We start from the raw sequence: 26,722 nt of genomic DNA, 5'->3' as shown, positions 1-26,722 counted from the left end.
GGTGGCGATGCCCTCCGGTCGGAATCCCTCTGATTATCTGTCTAAAAGTGTGATGTATTTATAAAGATCTACAAGGTCCCCTGACGTAGGTGTATTCCAAAACAATGGATAACAGGCATGCTTGGGACGGCAATTAATATCAACAATCCCTCGAAAGTATAGAGAGGGAAAAATCCCTAAGTGTGAAAACCTACTGTTTGTTTGTCTTTCGCGCTTGATCTTGACGCCTTGGCGCAGTGACACTGATAATAAAACTCATAACAAGTGGCTTAACTATAAACAAGGCAGCCATCTTAGAGGAAATAAATAATTAAATGAGCTAAGACAGAGCAAGCTCAGTAGGTTAAAAGTCACTAGGTGACGGGGGCACGAGTTTACAAGCCTACGGCTAAGCTAACTCCTGTTATCCCATTAAAACAAACTAGGATTCACTATACCCTCCCCATTGCCATAACAGGTATGATGAAGGTACAGGAACCCAAAAACGCTAAAAAAGCTGCTTCTGAACTAAAAAAGCTAAAGGAAAGAAAACAAGCTAATAAAAATCGCTGTGTGTGAAAACACAGTAAAACAAGGCTGTCTAAAGAACACATACAGAGATGTTAATATCAACTATGACAAGTACAGCAAACGTCTATTATAATTGCATAATTTGGAATCGGGAATGGTAAGCAAATTCATCAAATTATGTGTTATACGCAGGATCTTGAAGAATGTCATCGAAGTCACCAGTCAAGGACCTCAAAAATGAGTCAACATCGTCCGAAGTGAAGTTTAGTGTTGGGCGGACAAACGGATCCACAGAGCAGAAGTGAGCCATATTCACCGTTGCATCAATACTTGCTGCAGTGTCCTCATCCATGTTAGATCTTATAACGGAAGGCTCATAGGTGGCCTCGCGGAGCAACCTCAGTCTCAAGGGGCATGACCGTGTATGAACCCTCATCGGGGACATCAGCAGTTTGTGGTCCACAGGAGATGTCGGTGCAAGACAGACCATAGGCAGATGCTCAAAGAGACACCATATGCAGTGGGAGACCGGTTGTACACACCAGAGAAGTGGCCGGAATGACAACGACCAGTCAAGCTCCAGTTCCACCAGAAAAGGTGTACCGAAGATCCGAACCATGTGCTCACGGCACAGTGGAGTTGGCGGGAGCGGCTCCATTGCTCTGCGTTGCTGGAAAGAAACAACCACCGCGAATCAGAAGAAATAGCAGTAGTAGTCCGCCAATCAAAGCCAAAATAATTGGAAAGCCACCAAACACACTTGAAAAGAGAGAATGGACGGCTGATGGGATGACACCAAAGACAGTCTGGAAGATGGACACGAAACCAGACCCGACAGCCTTAAAGAAATGAACAATCCCAGTGGTGCTTGAAGCATTGAATATTCTGGATACCAGCTCTCCAAAGTGTTTGGGGAAATCGGTATTTAAAAGGGATTGTATCTCGGCTGATGATCTCGCAATCTGGAGAGCATACGTCTCTTTTGCGGATGTCAAGGCGACCTGTTTCTGAAACAATAGCGCCTTTAGTCTACTTAACTTGTCATAGTTCACATTAATAGTATCTATGTGGGGCCACATTTACAGATACTTTTATCTCTCGTGTGGGGGGAAACAAAACATGTCCACAACACGTAACGACCTTCGTGACTGAGATTGCGTAGGCAACTCCAGGTCGCAAGTCGCAACAGCTTTCATCGTTCAGTACCTCATAACTGCCATTGGAAAGTACATGAAACACTGGACGAATCAAGGGGACGGGAGTACCCTTCAGAAAACAGGCCAAATTTGCGACCCCCGCATTGCAAAGACCGTGAAGAGACACCTGTTTGCATATCATAGAATGACGAACAGCAGTCTCACATTCATTTCCGCTAAGAAAGACCTCCTGTTCACCATTCAGACATCTATAGTCAAAGGGCAACTCCCACTCTTCCTTAATAAAGCTATCTCCTAGCTGCTCATATCATCCCACCGCAAGATGTTTCAGACAGCTCGAGAAACGAAAGGTCGAAATTGGTAAATTTATAATGCCGTGCAAGAGCCAGATAGTTGAAGGACTCTCTGCTACCGTGAAGGGCAACTTATCTAATTTCTCTACTTGAAGCAGGGTGAAACGAGCCTCCCTTTTAGCCATTGTCTCTTGTTCCCTGGAAAAATTAATAGCAGTGAATAGTTCACTCCCATTAATGTACCTCCATGGAATGTGGCCACTTTTCAGTGTCTGTAATGTCCAACCCAGCTGCATGATGGAACGCAGCTGTGTTTGCCCATGATATAACCGGGACAAGTCTGTCTGAGTGATATCAATAGCAGACAACACTATATTTGATAGTGAATAAATCCTGTTGGACAGCGTGTTCATGTCATTGTCGACAACAGCTAATGTTTTTTCAAAATTTTCCCTATCTAGTTGCCTTAAACGTGCAGCAGCCTCAATCTGAGAAAGTTTCCAAATTTAATTGTACATAGCATATAAAAAACGTTTCGAGCGCTGTTTCCTAGGACCAAACAGGAAATCCTGTAAGTCTATACTGTCAGAAAGAGTGTTTAGGTGTTTTCTAACCGCTGTCAACGTGTTTGTCTGCACCCATTGCTGGCACAGCTTACCCACACTGTATGTTGTAATTATACCTGTATGTTGACCTGATAGAAAGCGAGGCTCAGGCCTGTGAATGGAAAAACCCCCTGAAGAGTTCAAGAAACGCTTTTGACACACATCAGTGTCGGTTGGTCATACCAACCACCCGCCGGGACGGGAAAGTGAAGAATTATAGGCACCAGCCTTAACCAGTGCATCTAGCCTGTCTTCTGAGACATTAAGAAAGTGTTGCCAATTTAAAAATTTTGTTGGAGTAGGGATACTGGGCGTGTTCAGGTCTTTAATTTTTGCTAACCCCAGACATGACATCTGCTCAATAGTGTCATTTAAGAAAATCATTTGCACAGGAATCAGGCATGCTCGAAACAAAGCCTCCCTACCCTGTATCTGCCAATCTTGTGTCCCCCATACACTTTTCAAATCAATAGTATCTTTCCAATATTCGTAACCCTCAAGCGAGAGCCGGGAAACAAAGGGATCTGAATAAATCAGTTTCGTATCTGTTAGCAAAAGTTTTCTAATTTGTGCCGGAGGTATTTTAAAATAATACGACTCTGCTTTCTTTGTATCATGCCCGGAAAAGTATGTAAATTGATCTCTGTAATACTGTGGACTCCTGTGGTGTTGAACAGTGTTCCCACTGTGTGTAGTTCAAGAGAGGCCTATATCTAGTTGCACGGTGTAGGTAGTGATGTCCCCAATTGTTAAAGCAGAACATTTCCCCATAATTCATTGTATAATGGTATACATCATCACTTCCAAAAGTGGAATAGTCCTTCATTTCAGCTAGCATGGAATCAACTGTTTGGCCATCCCAATCATCAGAGACAACATTAGGTGTAATAACATCAGACATTTAAATTTTGAACACGTATGGTATTTGAATAATTTCTGTAGGCCCATATATATCGAATGGAACTTTGTCCCACACACTCCCATCAGTAATTGGTATAGCTGTAATATTTACAGGGGACAAATGTCGTCGGACCTTATGGGAAGAATGATGTGGTGTTAACATTTAAACAAAAGGGTCCACAGAGGAGCGATCAGGAATATAGTGACCATTAATCAGTAAAAAGAAAACAGTCACAAAACCTATCCATAAAAATAATGCAATAAATGTCAAACAGAACCATAGATAGGTCCATGGGCAGATCAAATAGTTCTTTTTAAGCCATCGATACAGCTTACTACTCTTGGAAAGATCGTTAGTCACAGTTGAGGATGAATCCGAAGAAAAATCATCAATGTCTACGAAATAGCCAGAGGAAGTCTCTGCAAACACAGGACCCACTGAATCCTGATCCACCGCTCGTGGAGGTTCCTGATAAACAACGTCATTAGTTGTGGAAGTGTTCGTGTAAAATACAGCCAAATCTTGAAGCGGGCTAGTCACCGAAGAAGTGACTGGAACCAACAAAAGTTCATTCTCAGCCCTCCCCATGGTCGAGGAAGTGTCTGGAACAGCAGTTGACATAGTTGCATAGTCAGTAGCAGTGATGTTCATCCTATTATGTAGATGGATGTCCTGTTGGGTAGTGAGAGGGGATCGGGAACCACCCAAGGGACCTCCTGGTCTACTGTGAAGAATCGGCCACATGGTGTAATTTGATGTCATCAATGGAGATGAATCTATTCGATTTAGAACCGGACAATGGTGGTAGGATGACAGTCCTGGTGCCTTTTATTCCCAAGACCGGTACAGGTGCTCTGTATGATGGACCGAACTCTTTTTTCACAGCGATCTTCTCACAAACCAGATCCCCAACGTTAGGAATCCAGCCAGTCAAAGTTTTCGCCAATTCCCTTATTCCTAAGGTGGCAGCACTTGCAGATGATTTATCATCACGAAATTGTTGAAGCTCCTGTAAAACAGTGAGACGTTCTTTTATGTCAAACGGCGTTTCTGCTGCCACCATACCAGGGGCATCAAAATCGGGGACATACATAGGTATCCCAAAGAGAACCTCATATGGTGACTTTCCCCCCAAGGACCGTCTCGGCAGATTATTCAGTGCTCTCTGGACCCCATATAGATGGTGTAACCAACTGCGGCCTGAACCTAATACTCGAGTTGTTAAGGACTGCTTTAGATCACGATTCTGCCTCTCCACGACCGAATTTCCCTTAGGATGGTATGGTGAGGAGTAATGGAGTTCAACACCCATCGTCCCCATGGTGTCCCTGAATGCTTTAGAGGCAAATGCAGGGCCCTGGTCCGAATGGAATGCTGCAACCGCATATGTACCGATAAAGATCAGCAAATCTTTTATAACAGTCCGAGCGTCAGCCGACCGCTGTGGCCATACCCACAGGAATCTAGAACAGGAATCCACAGCCACTAAAATGTATTTGTATGCACCATCAGGCTGTAAGGGACCACAATGGTCTAGGCACACACACTGAAGTGGCTTGTCTGACACTAAGAGGGATGTCTGCGGAGGGCGTTTCATATTAGAGCCCTTAATCTGCTGGCAAATGTCACAACAAAGGACATACTGTTTGGTCCGTCTGCATAGACCAGGCCACCAGTATCGTTGCTGTAGAATTGTTATCGTGGCCTGTATACCAGTATGTGCAGAAGCGACACCCTCATGTGCGGCTGTAATCAGCTCTAATCTCTGGTCTTCATTGGGGATCACTCGATCTCCAACCCCAGAAATTGTTGTATAAGCAACATTCTGTGCACTGATATGGTAAGTATAGTTTGTAGGGTATCCTTTCGGAAGGGTCTTGCCTGCAACGGCAATCAGTATTTCATTATCCAACCTCGTCCAAGAATGAGTCACTGCAGCCACAGAAGCCGTAGCTACTGATGCTTTGGCCGCTTCATCAGCCAATGTATTGTCGGCAACGTGTATTCCAACACGTTGGTGTCCTAATGTATGAACTACATGGACAGATGGTAGCTTATCCTTAAGATCAGCCACCCTTCCCCACAACATTTTGTGTTTAATGGTGTTCTTTTTAGAATCCCTAAACCCGTTCAGTTTCCAATTATTGAGATATTCATTGTATGACTGGACGCAGTAATATGAATCACAGACTATCAAAGTCTGGCTTCCTGCCTCAGTGTGTTCGAGCGCTAGAAGAAGAGCCTTAAGCTCGGCCAACTGGGCTGTGCAGTCCCCTAAGGTCTGCGTGTAGGTATTGTGAGGATGGAAAACTCCGTCTTCCAGTACCCCGCACACGGCTGCGCAAGCTGCCGAGTATTGATGTTTAGTACCTACAGCCGGTTGTGCCGATCCGTCAGTATAAATGATAGTATTATAACTGTCTAGTGGCAAGATATTTAGAGGAGTGGGGTACTCCTGTTCATACTGGAGAAATTCTTGTGTCTGAAGTCTTGGGTCAAATACATAATCAACATCAGTGGCGGTCAGAGACGTTGCCCATTGAATCCAGCGTGGATGTAATGCCTTAGCGTTCGGAACTCTCGCTTTAGTGACAGCCTCTAAGGCCGGCGACCTGGAGACAACAATAATGTGTTTCCCCTGGGCAAGTGGCCCCTCCTTTATGACGGCCATCTGAACTGCTGTCAGAATCTTTTCTGTAGGTGCAAAACGTTTTTCAGCATTTGAGTATAAGTGTGATTTATATGCTAATGGCACTGTGTCACCCTCATTAAAGGTGACATAAGTAAACCCAAGGGCACCACCAATTATTCTGATGACCAAATTAGTTTTATTGTCACGTGTGTATAAGTGTTTAGCTTCCAGCATGTCCCGTTGTATGTCCCTAAGGATGTGTGTGTGTTCAATCGTCCATCGTCTGCTAGAAAAATTGGGCTGAATTAAATCATAAAGTGACTTGATGCGTTCTGCATAATCTGGAATGTATGTTCTGCCAAAATTGAAGAAACCCAGTAATGACTGTAATTTCTTAAGTGTGTTCGGAGGCTGTAACTGAGCACACTTTTCTAGGAAGTGCGGGGCCAGTCTCTTCCCCTCGTTTGATAGCTCATATCCCAGGAACAATACACTAAGAAATGCTATCTTGCTTTTCTTAAAAATAAATTTATATCGAGGTCTGCAAATCCCAAAATAATCCGATCGACCCACGCAAGATGAATGTCGAGGGCGTCATCAGTGAGATAGATATCATCCACATAGGACAATGCATCAGAATCAAGCTCGTGCAAAATTGAGGTTACACAGGCTGAAAACAGTCCTGGGCTATTTTTTTATAACCTTGAGGTAAACGACAAAAGCGTTTCTGAGAGCCAAATGAAAATGCACTTAGGTCCCTACTTTCATGTGCTAAATTCTGGCAGAAAAACCCATTAGATATATCCAATGTAGTTTTATATTTTTTACGCACTATATTGTTTATCAGTGCTGTGCTGTGTGAATTTTGTATAGCATACGTGCGTGTATGACTATTCAAGTGTCTATAATCAACCACTATTCTATATGAATGATCTGGCTTTGCAACAGGGAATAGCGGATTATTCATCGCCGATGTACAGGGCTCAATCACTCCCTGGTACTCAAGTTGTAAGAGGATCTCCTTCACCGGAGCTTTCACCTCATGTTTAACAGGGTATTGTGGCTGTGGTTGGGGTGTAGACCTAACGGGAATCACATGACAAGGAGAGTCCTTGTCCCAACCTACATGATTACGATATAGTGCGTGTGCCTGCGCTAAAGCCCATTCAGCAGCATAGGCTTTTTTGTCTGCTTCTGGAACAAGATCGGAAAAAGAAGGCAAAATGACATCTTCCCCATGCGGGAGCTTGCGGACGTGTTCAGGTGGCCAGTCTCTCTCTGCCAACAGGATATCACTAGTAAGTTCATCCCAAAATATTACACTAATAATGTGTTCCACGTCTCCCTCTATCTGAAGTGTTAAATCATAAACCCGATCGGGTGGGAGAACGCGGCTATCTGCTGTCTCAACCGCGATGTAATCGCTGGTTGCTGTCGCATCCAGATGATCTTTCAGACTCTGGCAACATATCGTGACCTCTGCCGCGCTGTCCAACAGATTCACAGCCCACTTCTTGTTCCTCAACAGTGTTCTCAATACTACTGGTATTTTTAACTGTCAGTGCTGCCACCTTCTTCTTTTTAAACTGCGGTTTTTGCTTAGGAGTTTTTTCTTCTTTTTTAATGGCAGACTGTGGTGAGTCTTTCTTTTCTTTCACGTATTCCGGACGTCGATCTTGACGGCCCCCTCTCTCGCTATGTTAATCCGGTGCGTCCTGAAAGGAACGAGAGGGAGGTGAATTAGTATATCTGTCTGGAGTTCTAATGTTCTCCCTATTTCTGAGATTATACCTCCTTTCGGAGTACTCCGGATGTGGAGAATCAGCTCTCTTATTTCTCCTTTCTTTGAAATCTTTTTGTTTGTCCCAGCGCTTTTTAGAGCCCTCTTGTGCCTGCTTTGTACCTTCCTTATGGGCGGTACTTGGTAATTCCAATTTTTTAGGTTTGGCTCCCAAACTATCCCGCCCTATACTAGTATAGGTATCGGAAATTATTTTCGGTAGCTGTCTCTCTTGTTCCACATTTGGAGTTTCCCGGAGACGCTGGCGTATTGCCAGTGCCGCCGCTTCCCCTTTAATATTACTCAGTATAATCAAGGAGACGGCGTCAAAGTTACGCATTAATTTCATCCCCAGATCCAGGGCCGGTGCAGCCCCATGCTCATTTTGTATTTGTTTTAACACCTCCGGTAAATTGGCAAGTGTCGGGGTACCATGTGTGGTAGTATAAATGGCAGCGAAGACTGTACCCCATGTGGCGCAGTCATCCACCGAGGGAACCATCCCAAACGGCAAGCACATAGTGAGCAGCCTATGTTTTTCCTGTGGTCCCGTATGGGTAAACACAGCTTCCAGCTGATTAGTTTTCTGGGCAATCCAGAACGGTATTTTTTCCCGTTCCGTGGGCACTTTACCCATAATAGTATGCACTGTTTGTGGATTAATCCCAGTAACCAATTGATATCCACCAGCTACTGGCGGTGCTGGATGCGCTGGTGTAGTGTTCAATGTTCGCATGACGAACTGAACCAATCGTCTATATAATGCCACTAATTCATTATATAATACTCGTAAATCTGCGATCAGCATATTCTGTATGCCTGGGTGAGGTGTATATGTGGCAAACATAGGCCATGTAGGTCCTTCATTACTTAAAGGACCTAGCCTCACTCTACGTAGTACATGTGGTAGGGCGCCTTCAAACCAGTTCTGATGCTCCTGATACGTGAGCGATATTTCATGATACTGGTATGCTTCGTACCGTACAGGTACGTTCGCAATTTCATATGTGTGAAATGTGTGCGTTCTTTGGTCAGCCTCAGGAAAGGTGACCCAACAGTAAAACCTTTCTGTTTGGTATGCTTCAGTTGCCTCTATTATCAGAGTAACATCCCGCCCTCTTCTGTAAGGCCATGCGCTAATAAATGTTGTGTAAGTGCTTGTCTAGCATTTGCAGGAATGTCTATGGTATTAGCCATAGTTGTTTAGAGAAACGGAACACCAAAAATAGGGGAAGTTTTTCCTTTTTATGAGTTTGAGCTCGAACAACCTACAGCTTAATTAGGTGTTACTTGTTCAGCTGAGGAGGATTCTCCCAAAGACCACGGACGTCTCTGTATAACGGCACTTAGGGTACCTGTTGTCTGTGAGACAGTGATAGTCAGGGTATCCGTAAATTAGTGCCGAAACACCATCGTTGGTGGCGCCATTTCGTAGTTTGGACTCTTGCTCTGTGCAAGACTGCTGGTTTAAAGATAATAGTACTTTTGTTTGTAGGCGACTGAGTCTTTCCTACAATAAGTCGCAACTGTTGTCCCAACCTTACCGGCTCACTAGCAGCACCTCACCAGAAACATAATAGTAAAAGGTGATTTGTGGCAGTCGCTTACGCATGGACTCAAAGTAAGATATCTCAGGGTTGTCGTGGTTAAAAGGGAAATTACCCTTTTCTCACAGATATATTATGTCTCATACAAACAAAGGCAATAACCCAGATGCAGTGAAGTTATAATAGTTTTTATTTAACATAACTGCAATTTGCGATAAGTTGCATGAACTGCAATGATTAGGATAATGAATATACCAAGCAACAGTATTGTGAAGAAGAGAGTCATTGTTATTTAGACTCCCACCATTTTGCAATATATGAAAGAAATATATATATACGTATATATAAGATGGAATATGCCCTAATTCCCTAATGAGAATAGGCCTAACCTCCTACCTAAAGGAGAGCTGGGTTTGCTAAACCTAATCTGCCAAAGCCGTGTCCATGAGAGGAGCCCACAACCCTCGTTACCTTGGAATGAGGTCTCTATCTCAGACTCCGCAGGGGCACGAAGACTGGGTCAGCGTCAAGATGACTGCAGCATCGGTATCGGCGATGGTGGCGATGCCCTCTGGTCGGAATCCCTCTGATTATCTGTCTAAAAGTGTGATGTATTTATACAGATCTACAAGGTCCCCTGACGTAGGTGTATTCCAAAACAATAGATAACAGGCATGCTTGGGACGGCAATTAATATCAACAATCCCTCAAAAGTATAGAGAGGGAAAATCCCTTAGTGTGAACACCTACTGTTTGTTTGTCTTTCGCGCTTGATCTTGACGCCTTGGCGCAGTGACACTGATAATAAAACTCATAACAAGTGGCTTAACTATAAACAAGGCAGCCATCTTAGAGGAAATAAATAATTAAATGAGCTAAGACAGAGCAAGCTAAGTAGGTTAAAAGTCACTAGGTGACGGGGGCACGAGTTTACAAGCTTACGGCTAAGCTAACTCCTGTTATCCCATTAAAACAAACTAGGATTCACTACAAATCCAGGGGTGTAAGAGAGCTCACTCTGGGAAGTGTAGTGGGGGCTGGTTTAGTTAGGGAAACACTGAGGCTGTTTTAGTCTCTGATGGTGACATTGACCTTGCCACCCTTGTTGCTTGTCCCATTAATATGGATAAGTACAAGCAACAACCCCTAATAAATAGTGTTCAGGTTGAGGCCTACAGGGACACAGGTGCGAGTGTCACCATGTTGACTGAAAAACTGGTGTCCCCTGAGCAACACCTACTTTGTCATCAATACCAAGTGACTGACGACCACAACAATACTGTGGGACACCCCATGGCAGCTGTTGATCTCAGCTGGGGTGAGGGGGTTACTGGTCCTAAAAAAGTTGTAGTGTCCACAGACCTACCTGTAGAGTGTCTACTAGGAAACTACTGGGAGACTTCAGCTTGGGCTGCAGTAGAGTTGGAGGCCCATGAAGCCATGCTGAGCATTCCTGGGCTTATCTTTGCTTTGACTAGGGCTCATGTCAAGAAGCAATAAGAACAGGGAAACTTGGTTCCTGAAACTATGGACCAAGAGCTTCGCAAATGCAGCGGTAGAAAGGGCTAGAAATTATCCCCTATGCCTCCCTCCACTGATGATTCCCCCTTTGAGGAGGAGGAATCTACTCCTTGGACAGAATCTAAACCTGAAGAACTTCAAGCTGACACAGCTGAACTCTTAGGTGCAGGGGGGCCTGCCAGGGAGGAGTTAAGTGTGGCTCAAACGACCTGTCCTACACTTGAGGTTTTAAGACAGCAAGCTGTCAAACAGGAAGCAGGGGATGTCAGTGGCATCCACAGGGTGTACTGGGAAAACAACCCGCTGTATTCAGAACCAAGGAAACCCGAACCTGGTGCCACCAGAAGATCGGTCATCCCTCTGCAATACAGAGAGTTTTTGTTGACCTTAGCCCATGACATTCCCCTTGCTGGTCACCTAAGGCAAAGCAAAACCTGGGACAGACTGCTCCCTCACTTTCACTGGCCCCATATGTCAGAAGACACAAAGGAGTTTTGTCGCTCCTTTGTCACCTGTCAAGCCAATGGCAAGACAGGTGTCACTCCAAAGGCCACCTTAATCCCACTTTGAGTGGTTGGGGTACCCTTTGGAAGGGTAGGGGTTGACATTGTTGGCCCCCTTGACCCTCCCACAGCTTCTGGAAACAGATTTATTCTGGTTATGCTAGGTCATGCCACCAGGTATCCAGAAGCCATACCTTTTAGGACCATTACAGCACCTGCAGTGTCCAAGGCCCTACTGGGAATCTTTTCAGGGTGGGTTTCCAAAAAGAGGTTGTATCAGACAGAGGTAGCAACTTGATGTCTGCATACATAAAAGTAATGTTGAAAGAGTGTGGTCTAACCTACAAATTCACCACACATTACCATCCCCAAACAAATGGGTTGGTTGAGCGTTTTAACAAAACACTCAAAGGTATGATAATGGGACTCTCTGAAAAACTCAGGAGGAGATGGGATGTCCTGTTATCATACCTCATCTTTGCCTACAGGGAGGTACCCCAGAAGGGAGTGGCTGCAGACCCTTTGAACTCCTTTTTGGTCACCCTCTTAGGGGTCCACTTGCTCTTGTGAACGAGGGTTGGGAACAACCCCTGAAGCCACCTAAACTAGATATAGTGGATTATGTACTTGGCCTTAGATCAAGGATAGCTGAGTACATGAAGGAGGCCAATAAGAACCTTCAAGCAAGCCATGAATTGCAAGAACAATGGCATGACCAGAAGGCTGTCCTGAATGTGTACCAACCAGGACAGAAAGTGTTGGTCTTGGAACCTGTGGCACCCAGAGCACTCCAGGAAAAGTAGAGTGGAACACACACCATAGTGGAAAAAGGGTGAGGTCACTTATTTAGTAGACCTTGGCACTCCAAGAAGTCTCCTCAGGGTACTTCATGTGAACTGCCTAAAGCCCTACTATGACAGGGTTGACTTAACCCTGCTCATGGCCACTGATGACGGACAGGAAGGAGAGAGTGACCCTCTCCCTGATCTCATCTCCAATTCTGCAGCTGATGGCTCAGTTGAGGGGGTAGTCTTAGCAGATTGCCTTTCTGAGTCCCAAATAGAAGACTTCAGAAATCTCCTAGGGCAGTTCTCTGAACTGTTTTCCCTTACACCTGGTCAAACAACATGGTGTGAACACACCATTGATACAGGGGACAGCCTACCTGTCAAGAGTAAAATCTGCAGGCAGCCTGATCATGTAAGGGACTGTCCAGTACATGCATAAAATGGCGTCCCTGCATTCACAAAGTCCATGAAAATGGGCTGGACTTTGTGAGTGCAGGGACGCCATTTTATGCATGTACTGGACATAGGTCACTACTTCTATCCAGCTACATAATGGTAATTCCGAACATAGACATGTTTGGTATAAAATATGTTGGAATCATACCCCAAGGCTTTTGCAAGCATTGGTAGCATGATTCCATGCACTCTGGGGGCTCCATAGAGGACCCCCAGTATTGCAATTAAAGCCTTCTGAGGGTTTCCAGGCAGCCCAAGCTCCTGCCACCTCCCAGACAGGTTTCTGTCCTCATGTTGCTTGAGAAGCTCGAGCCCAGGAAGGCAGAACAAAGGATTTCCTTTGGGAGAGGGTTGTTACACCCTCTATCTTTGGAAATAGGTGTTAGAGGCTTGGGAGGGGTAGCCTCCCCAAGCCACTGGAAATGTTTTGAAGGGCACATTTGGTGCCCTCTGTGCATAAACCAGTCTACACCAGTTCAGGGACCACCAGTCCCTGCTCTGGTGTGAAACTAGGCAAACGAAATAGGAGTGACCATTCCCCTGTCCATCACCACCCCAGGGGTGGTGCTCAGAGCTCCTCCAGAGGGACCCTGAGTTTTGCCATCTTGGATTCAAGGTTGGCAGGGAACTCTGAGAGCACCTGAGTGGACAGTGCCAGCAAGTGACATCAGAGCCCCTTACTAATAGGTGGTCACTCAGCTAGGGGACCAATCCCCTTTCAGGGCTATTTAGGGTCTCTTCTTTGGGTGGTTCCCCAGATTCGGATTGCAAGACTCCAGCAGGAATCCTCTTTAACCTCCACTTCAACTTCTGACTGAAGACACTGCATCTGAACTCTTCAGTACCCTCCACGCTGCAACAAAGAAGCAAGACACCTCCTGCAACATTGTATCTCTGGCTCCTTCCAGCAACTGCAACATTTCCTCAGTCGTGCATCCTCTGAGAACAGCCCATCTTCAGTCTGCATCAGAAGGAAGAAGGAATCTCCCTTGGCGTGAAGGAGTCACTCCCCTGCTTCTGCAGGCACCAACTGTGACGACGACCTGCTGCGTGAATCCCCTCTCCTGCTGAGCTGCGTGGATCCTGCATCACGGGTGGTGGACTGAAGTAGTCCCGACGGTCCTCTCTTCCAACTGTCCAACTTGGGTGGAGGTAAGCCCTTGCCTGCCCATGCAGGACAGCACCCCTCTGCACAGTGTCCTTTGTAGCCGCCAATGCTTGTTGGGATCATTCCTCCAATATCTTCAGGAATCCTGAAGCTCCAGCCCCCAGCACTCCTTCCTGCGATGCACAGCTCCCTGAGTCGTTCTCTGGTGGCGTGGGAGCCTTTCTCATAGTGCTGCGTGGGCCTCTTCTGCGACTCTCCTGTCCCCGTCCTGTGGGACTCCTGTGGGTGCTGCCTGTGATTCTGTGGACTCTCTGTGTTGCTGAGGGTACCCTCTGATTCCCCCTCCTGGGTATAGTCCACCTGGCCCTTCCTGGTCCCTGGCAGCTCCACTTTCCACTAATCGCAAGTTTTGCATGTGCCGAGGCTTGTTGGCGCAATCCGAAGACGCAAACCTGACTGCAATCCTCCTTTCGGCATGGGACATCACCTGAATCTTCCAGGAACCCGACTTCGTCTTCTTGGGTGCAGTGCTGACTCTTCTTCTTTACCAGTGGTTCACCTTTTGCACCTTCATCCTGGTGGGTAGGGGCTCCTGCCCTTCCTGGACTCTGCAGTGCTTCTTGGACTTGGTCCCCTTCTTCCACAAGTCTTCTTGTCCAGGAATCCACTGTTGGTGTCTTGCAGTGTCTTCTGGGTTTTGCAATGTTCTTTTTTACTTTTCTGTGTGTGTTCTGGGAAACATCCTGTGATTTACTCCTGTTTTCCTGGTCGCTGGAGTGGGTTGTGGTACTTACCTTTGGGCTTTTCTAGTACTCCCAGCTCCCCTCTACAAACTACACTTACCTAGGTGGGGAACTGACTTTCGCATTCCTTTTTTTTAGTATATGGTTTGTTCTCCCCCTAGGCCTATTTTTTCCTATTGTGATTTTCACTAATTGCCCTGTTTTCTAACTGTGTTTATGCCTATTTCTGCATACTAGTGTATATAATTTGTGTATTACTTTCCTCCTAAGGGAGTATAGCCTCTATGGTATTTTTAGTATTTGTGTCACCAAAATAAAGTACCTTTATTTTTGCAAAACTGAGTGCTTTCTTTCATGTGTGTAAGTACTAAGGGGGTCATTCTGACCCTGGCGGTAGACTACCGCCAGGCCAACGACCGCGGATGCACCGCCAACAGGCTGGCGGTGCATCCATGGGCATTCTGACCGCGGCGGTACCGCCGCGGTCAGAAACGGAAAACCGGCGGTGTCCCGCCGGTTTCCCGCTGCCCTGGGGAATCCTCCATGGCGGCGCTGCAGGCAGCGCCGCCATGGGGATTCCGACCCCCGTACCGCCAGCCTGGCTCTGGCGGTTCTGACTGCCAGAACCAAGATGGCGGTAACGGGTGTCGCGGGGCCCCTGGGGGCCCCTGCAGTGCCCATGCCAGTGGCCTAACAGGGCCCCACCAAGATTTTCAGTGTCTGCCAAGCAGACACTGAAAATCGCGACGGGTGCAACTGCACCCGTCGCACCCCTTCCACTCCGCCGGCTCCATTCGGAGCCGGCATCCTCATCGAAGGGGGTTTCCCGCTGGGCTGGCGGGCGGCCTTCTGGCGGTCGCCCGCCAGCCCAGCGGGAAAATCAGAATTACCGTGGCGGTCTTTTGACCGCGCAGCGGTATTCTGACGGCAGTACTTTGGCGGGCGGCCTCCGCCGCCCGCCAAAGTCAGAATGACCCCCTAAGTGTGACTACAGTGGTATTGCATGAGCTTTGCATGTCTCCCAGATAAGCCTTGGCTGCTCATTCACAGCTACCTCTAGAGAGCCTGGCTACTAGACCCTGACTACACTACACTAATGAGGGATACCTGGGCCCAGTATAGGGTGTAAGTACCATAGGTACCCACCACACATCAGGCCAGCCTCCTACACCCAGGGCTCGGGGTCCAGCGTGGACCCCCCTCATTCTTTTATTGAAGCCCTGGGGAAGTGGTGGTGCCAAGGGCTGTGGCCGGGGGGGGCGGGTATATGCGGCTCCCTACACTGTATTTATTTAATGCCCCGGGCAGGTGGTTGTTCCCGGGGCAGAGGGGGACATTCGGCCCCACCCCCGGCATTCAACTGACATTAAGCCTCAGGGAGGTGGCGGTCCCCGGGGCTGCAGGGGGAGGCTGAGTGGCCCCCTCATCAAATGTGATTGAAGCCCCGAGGAGGTGGCAGTCCTGTACATCCCTCTCCTAACTTTCTCATGCCCCCGGGACTTGGCCCACCCGGGGGCTTCACAAAAAGGGCTGTAAACTGCCTTTTCTATTTTTTTAACATCAGGAAACTCTGGGGATTTTTCTGATGTTTAAAAAAAAATGCTTTTAAGCCCTGGCGGAGCTCCTCTAGGATCCCAGCACCAGAGCTAGGAGGTCAGGGTGTCCTTACCCTGGCCCCTTTTGTTTTTTTAAACTTTTTTTTTACCCTGGGACTCGGCTGAAGCTGAGTCCAAAGATGGCTGTCAGCACTTCCTTGTTGAAGTGTGGCAGCCAATCATATAGCTGCATGGGGACAGTTGGATCCGCAGAGGATCCCCGTCACTAGATGTCTATTTTTTTTCACCTTTAATTGATTGTAAACTATTGCACAGACTTACACCAAATTACAAAAAGCACAATCTGTAGAACAGATTTGACTTCCTGCCAAATTTAGTCCAATTCGTTTCAGCAGTTTGGGCTGTAGGCATGTCTAAAGACCCTACAGAAAAATGAATGGGTAAAACGCGTTTTGGGACTCACCCTTTTTCTCGACCCCCGCTTGACGGATCACCCCGAAACTTTCCAGACAGCAGCTAAACTGACCAAAGGATACATTTTGAAAATTCCGTGAAGATTTGTCAAGTGGTGCCAAAGTTATTGGCAAAACTAAAAACACTCCATCTATGGAAACTAGGTTCTAACTATAACTACCTAATGGAGACTGTCACGAGGTAATATATATATCTATATATATATATATATATATATATAGATATATAGATACATATATATCTGTGTTACATTGGTGATGATAGCGTCAGTATAGTTTGTTTTCTTTATAACTTTGGTGCTGTTTCACAAATCTGAACAAACTTTCCCAAAAAGTTCATCCACTTTGGGTTGTTCATGTCAAATTTTTTCCAGATCCTTTAAGCAGGGGCCTACAGAAAGAGGACTCACAAAAGTACCATTTCCTATTTTAATGCTTTGCTTTTTGATGGCGAAAAAAGGGTTGAATGGAATTACACCAAATTTGGCATGAAGGTAGAAATTTAGTCAAGTAAGTGCTGTTGCTTGGCATTACCTGCTTAGGTTGAACATGAAGAGGTTAAATTTTGGAGCTGCCTTGACTGTTAATTTGTGTATCCTCCTCTAGTTTGCAAATCCAGAGCAGATTTGCAACTTCTTTGAAAAATGTACAGTCACGCCATTGCACGAGGGAGCCTTTTTCCCTATCCAGACCTGTTTTTTGTTCGAACCTTGTGTGCAAGTCTCTGTGGACAGACACATTCACTTCAGATGATCTTCAGCTGTGCGTGCACATCTGAGTTTGTCCACTGGTCCTGCAGCCACCAGCCTCTTGCATGATACTAGGGCCTTTACCCATCCATAGCCTTGATTGTTTTGCGCCAGACAAAGCTGTGTTGGCCCTGGTCCCTTTCACCCTTACTTTAGCTTTTTGAGGGAGCCAGGCGGTGAGTGCAAGTGGGTTCTCATTTGTGGTTGTTATTTCCATTTTTCCTCTGAGTTATTTGACAGTCCATTGGCTGTTGAAGGAATTGTTGCCCTCAACAATAGGGAAGCGCAAGTGCCCAGAAAGAGACAACTCACCACACTTGTCACCTAAACCCACCTCAGTGGACATGAGGCTGGAAAGGGCAATAGGAGTAGTATCATCTGAAACTGAACTCATGAAAGGTGCTCGCGTCAAGAAGTGTGCAAAACACCCTTGGGCACACAGCCCTCAGCCCCTAGCAGTTTGGAACATTCAAAGATTGTGATAATGACGGTCAACCAATGTGGATCTGAAGGATTGGGGCGGAGTGCTGGCTTGGATTGGTCTACAAATAAGGCCCCTAGCTCTAATTAAAGTCCAGTGGTTAAGTGGAAGCTCAGGACCCTCTGTACATCTAAAGCAGCTGAAAGGTAAGATATTGGCAGGGGATTTTCTTTTTCTGCTGGCTCTAGCACTAATGGGGCAGAGGGGATAATGGGGAGGGCTATTTGCTGCACTGGGCCTCTCTTTTAGTAGGAGACATAATGACTCAAGTTAAAGCTGTTATTGCTGTGGAGCTCAAGCCTTTGGTTGGCCGATTGACATATTTTGAAGCTGCAGGCAAGGTTACTTCAAACAATAACCATGTTAGGGACTAGGGGAGGGAAGGAAATGGGTACTCAGACTGATGATGTCCCCTTCGATAACTCACGGGGGGTCAAGGCCCAAAACACAAAGGAAAATGGAAATCAAGACGCTACAGCCCCTAGTAATTTATTTCAGGCACAGAGGAATTTGGCGCGCACGCAGGGTAATGGCTCTTCTGCATCTAGACAACAGGGAGATTTGAAGGGGTCGGGCAGTGAGAGCTGCAAGAACCTTCCATTTATTAATCTCCCCCCTGCCTCTTGTCCATAAGTTTTGATTTTAGCACAGATGCCCACATTTATGGAGAGCCAGGTGAAGAGACAGTCGCAGTTGACAAACACATGTTTGCACTGGCTTATTAAAAATAGGAATTTCTCTCCTGTATTGGCCAATAATATTCTCATGACCCATAGAGCCAGGTGGATTGGGCTGCCCCCCCCCCATAGATTGGCCTGGGTACTGTGTAATTGTCAATTTCAGATATCCAGGGCTGGCCAAAAGTCTTCTGTTTGATGGCTCGCAAAACTGGGGGTCAAGTTCTTCTACTTAGACCTTGACACTGGGTTACTTTTATAGGCCCTTTTCCCTGTGTTTTCATTTGCCCCAAAATAGCCATGGCCCTCACTGAGTATGCCAGAGTAATCTTCAATCCCTCCGGGGGCCAGCATTTCAGAATTTAGGATCTCTGTCCCAGACAGATTTAAGGTTTTAGAGGAGGTAGATTGCCTTATAGGCCCTGGACCACTTGCAGTGAGTATGACATCTGCAAATGAAGTGATGGATTGTAGGGAGGGAGGGGCCGGTAAACAAACCCCAGTAAAGGAGTACAGAGGGCAAGGTCTAACTTTTGTAAATGTAATGAAGAACCCTGCGGATTTTAATCCGGTCCATCAGTTGTTGATATTAGTACTGTTTTGTGTCATGATTCAAGTGAGGGCCCTCTTAATGCAAATGGAGAGCCTCTCTCAGCTAGAGGGGGTAAATTGGGTTTAGGAATTATGTCTGTCCCGGGTAACTGAAACAATGGTGGTGGGTCTGCAGTATTTGGGAAGCTGGTCCAGGCTGCTGTTCAGCAGAGTCCATTGAAGGCCATGGTAGGTTTGGTGCGGCGGTGGATGCACCTAAATTTAAAAAGCCAGTTAAAATGGCTTCATGGAATGTCGCTGGTCTGAAGTGTAAATTAGGGTGTCCTGATTGGGGCTCTTTTTTTTATCAGTACGACATTTGTCTGTTGCAAGAAACATGGTTGACTCGAGTTCCAGCATCTTGGCTATGCGGTATACTGCAAGGTATCTGCAGGGGTTCGGTAAGGCAGGCCGTCGAGAGGTCTTGCAACATGGATGGTGACTTATTTGGGTTTGCAGGGTTAAAATAGTGGAAGTTAATTCAAAAGATATTCTTGGTCTCCTACTCACATTTAGATATGGTATAGATTTGTGCCTGATTAATGTATATGCCAAACTTATTATAGGGGACCTTAAGTCTAGGGTGGTGGAACAGTTAGATATTCCCTTATCCTTGCTTCCAGATAGCACCTTCAAGGTGGTGGCTGGTAATTTCAATTGCCAATTTGAGCCACTAGGGGTGGAGTGTGATGAAATGTAGGCACAGAAGACAGGGTTTGGGACATTCCAGGACTGGTGATTCCTCCTCATAAAAAATGGTTATCTTTGGTATTGCAAATGAATGCGCTTCCCTTAAATCACTCCACGAGAGCTTGTAATGGGTGCACAAAGTCAGATATTCAGGGGGTGTATACTTTTAATAGGGTGAACCAGACTTCTTTGATAGATTATATACTGATTGATGTAAGTCTATGGCCCTATGTGGTGGATATGGAGGTTATACAGAGATCTGATAGCGATCATAGTGCCCTATATTTAGAACTAAGGCTTCCCCTCAAAAAGGTCACCATGACTTGACCAGATCCGCTAGACACTAGACTACTCTGACACTGAATAAGAGTAGAATTAAGTGGAGTGAGCTGGAACATTGAATGTATTGTATGGGTCGGTAGGAGACGCCATTGAAGAATTTAGTAGGGCCTTTGACGTTGAGAGTGATGTTGGGCAGAAGGGAAAGGTTACAGAAATCCATGAGGCACTTAACAGCCTACTTAAGGATTTACTTACAGTAGAGGCGCACTCCAAGATTAGGAGGGAAAACCATCCGTCGTGGTTTGACAGAGGGTGCTGGATTGCCAAACGCACTCTTCTAAAGGCTTTAAAATCTAAGGATGTCAGTTCAATTGCAAGGTTTCCATACAAATGTATAGTTAATGTGGCTAAAATAGAGTGGGAGACAGCTAAGTAGGAGACCATACGTACCACCATGAAGAATAAAGATGTCGCGCCGCGTGCTGTAGCGCGAGCCGAACATTCGGCTCGGGCCGCACAACGCGTCTGCAGGACGCGGCGCGCCCCCAGTCTGCTGTGTACCTTGCGAGGCCCCAGATTGGGCATGGGGCCTCGCTCTGTTTCTGTGCACCGCGTTTTTCGTGCCTCCTGACCCCTCTTACCTGTTCTTTTCTTTTCTTCTTTTTCTGGGACATCTGGTTGTACCTTCCTTTATGTTTTTTCCCCCTTCCCATGTTACCTTTTTCTTCCCAGCATTCCTTGTTCCCTATTCTCTATGGTTCCTAGTCTATTCTGTTCTATGTACTTTTCCCTATCTAAGCTGGTGGCCTTTTACTTCCTGTTGGTCGTTTCCTGTTTAGTGGTATTTAAGGGATGTGTTTTCTTTCTTTCCTTGCACTGCAACACTTTCTGTTTTGATGGTGTCTTCGATCCTGATTCTTAGCCTTTCTGTGCTGGATCTCGTCAATTCTATGTATTACCTATATTTTGCCTCTGTTGATTCCTGTTCTTTTGTTCCTGTTTCAGGAATCTATCTGTTTGGAGGTTTTTTCCCCTTTTCAGGTTTTTTTTCCCTCTGGCGCTATTTCTGAAGGGCACGGTCTGTTCTTGGCGTTTCCATTGCCTACAGCACTGTGGCTACCAGAAAGAGTCGCCCCTTTCTGGGCCAAAACCGAACATTCAAGACCCACGCCACTCGATCTGCGGATTCCAGGCGTAAGCAGCACGTGAGTCGTGACAGATTGCAGCGCCAAATTCTCCCGACGTCCTCCAACACCATGGATGATACAGTGGCGGCTGCTGCAGATCCTGATCAATCTCTTCTGACAACTATTCAGCAACAAGCTCAGGAATTGCAACAACTACGCAATGAGAATGCTGCGTTACGACAGGCTTTGGCTTTCCGCAGTGGCGATGTTCCGACTATCTCCGCCTCTACTCCTCGTTTCTCCGGTGAACCAACTAAACTACGTGAATTCCTTGATGCATTAACGGTGTATTTCGCCTTCCGACCTACCCAATTCTCCCATGACAGGACAAAGGTGGGTTATCTTATCAGTGCATTATCCGGTCCTGCCTTGGCCTGGGCAACCCCGATGGTATCATCCAACGACCCGGTATTGTCTGACTATTCCGCCTTCGTGAATCGCTTCAAACAAATGTTTAGTCGTCCAGGATTGGAGGCCTCTGCGGAAGAAGCCTTATGTGACATCCAACAAGGCTTACAAGATGTCCTTCAATATATTACGTGTTTTCGTCAGCTAGCGGCAGAGACCACCTGGGTGGAACGTACTCTGGTGACTTTGTTTCGCAGAGGACTTAAAGAAGAAATAAAAGATGAGTTAGTACACTCCACCAGAGTTGAAGATCTTCGTGGTCTGATGGATCAAGTACTTTCCATCGAGTACCGTCTTCAAGAACGACGATTGGAGAAGAGAAAGAGTAGAGGATCTTCTCAGCCAAGCACTTCACGGGTTTATCTGCATCGTTCTGAGGAACCTCGCCCTCCTGCTAGAGACATAGAGGGAGAACCCATGCAAGTGGATACTACTCGGGCCCGCTCTCCGTTAGCGAGCGGGAAGACAGACGTAAGAAAGGATTGTGCCTGTACTGTGGTGCTGCTGGCCACATGCTTCGTACCTGCCCTGCACGTCCTGAAAGGCCATCGGGAAACGCCACTTCCCGTCCTTTGTAAGAAGGGAGGGGACGGGATCATCGGCTATACCTTCCATCAGTTCATTTAAGGACAATACCACGTCCTTGTTCATGTTACCTGTTATGTTACAGTTACCTGACGGCCGTCAAGAAAGAACTATGGCATTACTAGATTGTGGTGCTAGTGGTATTTACATGGATAAGACTTGGGCCACTACTCAACAAATTCCAACACAACCCAAAGAAATTCTAGAACAAGTGCACACAGTGGATGGATCCTTGATATCCTCTGGTCCAGTCGATACTACTACCCTGACATTAAGTTTACAGTTTGGTAACCATCAAGAACACATCTCCTTTGATCTCATATCATCCCCCAACCATACCATCATTCTAGGAATTCCGTGGTTCATAAGACATAATCCGTATGTGAATTGGGAAACCCGTACTATTTCCTTGTCTTCACAGTTTTGTCATGAGAACTGTTTTGCTTCCGACAAATATTGGTCACCTAAAAGATTGACACCTACTGAAAGTACTACCGGATATTCTATCAATACTGTCCAAGGAGTCCCTGAACACTATTTAGAATTTCAAGATGTGTTCCAAAAACCATCCAGACCTGTGTTACCTCCACATCGAGATTACGATTGTGCTATTCCCTTGGAACCTGGAACTGTTGTTCCCTTTGGGAGGATGTATTCCCTCACGGAACCCAAAAAGGAAGTTCTAAAGGAGTATCTGGAAGAAAATGTACAGAGTGGTCTTGTTGTTCCATCGTCTTCTCCGGCAGGGGCTCCCCTCTTTTTTGTACCCAAGAAGACAAAGGATCTTCGTCCTTGCCTGGATTTTCGAGGCCTGAATAAGATAACTATAAAGGATCGTTATCCTTTGCCTCTCATCAAGGATATTCTAGAGGCAGTCAGAGGGGCTCAACGTTTTACCAAACTGGATCTACGGGGAGCCTACCACCTTTTACGTATTAAAGAAGGAGACGAGTGGAAAACAGCTTTCAGGACCCCATTTGGTCACTTTGAGTACAAGGCTATGCCTTTTGGTCTCACTAATGCCCCCGCAATTTTCCAAAGATTTATGGACTCTGTGTTTTCTGACCTTTTGAACCAGACAGTTGTAATCTACTTAGACGATATTCGTATGTATTCTAGACGTCCCGAACTCCATTCTTCTCATGTGAAACAAGTCCTTCAAAGACTCCGGGAACATCAACTATCTTGTAAACCAGAAAAGTGTGAGTTTGACAAGACGGAAGTCAAATATCTGGGTTACCATTTAAGTCCCACCGGCATAGCTATGGACCAAGAAAAAGTACAAGCCATCCTAGATTGGCCTTCTCCTTCTTCTATTAAGGAAACACAATGTTTTCTAGGATTAGCAAACTTTTATCAGCAGTTTATCTTAGACTTTGCGAAACAAACCAGCCACATAACTCACACTTTAAAGAAGGAAAATTTAACGAAAGGTTTTGTCTGGACTAAGGCGGCTGAAACAGCTTTTCAAGGTTTAAAGAAGGCTTTCACTCAAGCTCCCATCTTGAGACACCCAGATACCAACAAACAATTTATTGTAGTTACCGATGCTTCCGAAAGAGCCATTGGAGCTGTCTTACTCCAACAACAAGAAGATGATGGTCTAGAACATCCTGTTTTCTATTTGTCCCATGTACTCTCTACATCGGAACAACATTACTCAGTACTAGAAAGGGAGTTATTAGCTCTGAAAACAGCCTGCCTAGAATGGAGACAGTTTCTTATGGGTTCCAAGGAGCCTTTTGAGGTGAGAACAGACCATCGTAATCTACAATGTTTACGTAATTTTGTATGCCAGAATAGTCGCCAGGCTCGTTGGGCCTTTTTCTTCAGTCAGTATGATTTTTACATCACCTATATTCCTGGATCCCAAAACATTCTGGCTGATGCTCTGTCTCGCCGTTATCCAGATTGTACTCCTACCCCATCTCAGTATCTACTTGAACCTAGTAAGGTCATCGGAGTAGCTCAGTCTTTCCTGGATGAGGTACAACTGGAATACTCCAGCCTGTCTGACCAAGAAGTAGAGAAACTAAAACCCCTTATATGTAAAAAGCAAGGATATTATTATTATCAGAATCTGTTGTTCCTCCCTATTATTAGAGTTAGAGAAAAGGCATTACAAATGTGCCATGATTCGCCGATTGCTGGTCATAGAGGCATCAAGGCCACACAAGAACTTCTCTCGCGATTTTTCTGGTGGCCTACCTGGAAGTCGGATGTTGAAAGATACGTTCAGGCTTGTCCCATATGTGCTCAAGTCAAGATTCCCCGTACCAGACCTGCAGGATTACTACAGCCATTGCCTGTTCCACCAGCTCCCTGGCACACCCTTTCTACTGATTTCATGTGTTCGCTCCCTCCATCAGCAGGAAACAGGGTTATCATGGTCACTGTTGATTCCTTTACTAAGATGGCTCACTTTACTGCCCTGAAAAGATTACCTACGTCCCAAGAACTAAGCCAGATATTTATCTATCATATTTTCTGTCTCCATGGACTTCCACATACCATTGTATTTGACAGAGGACCTCAGTACATTTCCCGGTTTTGGAAATATTTTTGTAGGACACTAAATATCAATATAGCACTGTCATTGGGTTTCCATCCTCAGACCAATGGACAGACCGAGCGTCTGAACCAAGGATTAGAGCAATACCTTCGCTGTTTTTGTAATTCTACCCAGAGCAACTGGAACACTTATCTCCCTATTGCTGCATTCTCCTACAATAATACTGTCCATAGTGCCTCCAAGGTCACTCCTTTTTTCTGTTCTTATGGCTATCATCCTACTTCTTTTCCTACTTCTCCTCAGTCTACCTCTCCTATGCCTTCCGGTTACTTCCCTTTCCAGACGACTTCTACAAATCCATAGACTAATTCGATCCAATTTGTTGAACACCAAGAGATATATGAAGAAAATAGCAGACAAGACACGTAGGAACATTCCAGACTATCACCTTCAGGATAAAGTCTGGCTTTCATCCAAATTCTTGCCCTTACGCCTTTCTCAGAATAAGTTCACACCGCTACTACGGGCCTTTCCGTATCCTTCAGCTGATTAATCCTGTCACTGTCCGTCTTCACTTGCCTCGTACATGGAAAATTCATCCGGTCTTTCATGTTTCCCAGCTCAAACCTTACGTACCTGACCCTTACTCTCGTCAGTTTCCTTGTCCTCCTCCTGTGTTAGTGGATGATGTACCTGAATATGAGGTACAAGAAATTTGTGACTCTCGTATTTTTCACAAACGTCTTCAGTATCTGATTCATTGGAAGGGTTATCTTCTCAGTGAATGCTCTTGGGAAGATGCATCTTCTGTTCACGCACCTCTTCTGATTCATCGTTTTCACCGCTTATTTCCACACAAACCTGGGCTTTCGGGGGGGGACCTACTGTCACGCCGCGTGCTGCAGCGCGAGCCGAACATTCGGCTCGGGCCGCACAACGCGTCTGCAAGACGCGGCGCGCCCCCAGTCTGCTGTGTACCTTGCGAGGCCCCAGATTGGGCATGGGGCCTCGCTCTGTTTCTGTGCACCGCGTTTTTCGTGCCTCCTGACCCCTCTTACCTGTTCTTTTATTTTATTTTATTTTCTTCTTTTTCTGGGACTTATGGTTGTACCTTCCTTTATGTTTTTTCCCCCTTCCCATGTTACCTTTTTCTTCCCAGCATTCCTTGTTCCCTATTCTCTATGGTTCCTAGTCTATTCTATTCTATGTACTTTTCCCTATCTAAGATGGTGTCCTTTTACTTCCTGTTGGTATTTAAGGGATGTGTTTTCTTTCTTTCCTTGCGCTGCAACACTTTCTGTTTTGATGGTGTCTTCGCTCCTGATTCTTAGCCTTTGTGTGCTGGATCTCGTCAATTCTATGTATTACCTATATTTTGCCTCTGTTGATTCCTGTTCTTTTGTTCCTGTTTCAGGAATCTATCTGTTTGGAGGTTTTTTCCCCTTTTCAGTTTTTTTTTCCCTCTGGCGCTATTTCTGAAGGGCACGGTCTGTTCTTGGCGTTTCCATTGCCTACAGCACCGTGGCTCCTTTCTGGGCCAAAGCCGAACATTCAAGACCCATGCCACTCGATCTGCGGATTCCAGGCGTAAGCAGCACGTAAGTCGTGACAAAAGATTTAAAGGTATTTTGGAGCATAGTAGCGACTGGACACTATGGGGCATATTTATACTCCGTTTGCGCCGAATTTGCGTCGTTTTTTTCGACGCAAATTCGGCGCAAAACTAACGCCATATTTATACTTTGGCGTTAGACGCGTCTAGCGCCAAAGTATGGGCAAATAGCGTCATTTTTTTGCGTGAACGCCTTCCTTGCGTTAATGAGATGCAAGGAAGGCGTTCCCGTCTAAAAAAATGACGGCGACGCAAATGCGTCGTATTTATACTCCCGGGCAAAAATCACGCCCGGGAGTGGGCGGGGCAAAAAACCCCGCATTTGCGCCACTTTTTAACGCCTGGGTCAGGGTAGGCGTTAAGGGGCCTGTGGGC

This window comes from Pleurodeles waltl, chromosome 6 (genome assembly GCF_031143425.1).
Source record: "Pleurodeles waltl isolate 20211129_DDA chromosome 6, aPleWal1.hap1.20221129, whole genome shotgun sequence".
Taxonomy (NCBI): domain Eukaryota; kingdom Metazoa; phylum Chordata; class Amphibia; order Caudata; family Salamandridae; genus Pleurodeles; species Pleurodeles waltl.
Note: the sequence above shows the minus strand (reverse complement) of the source record.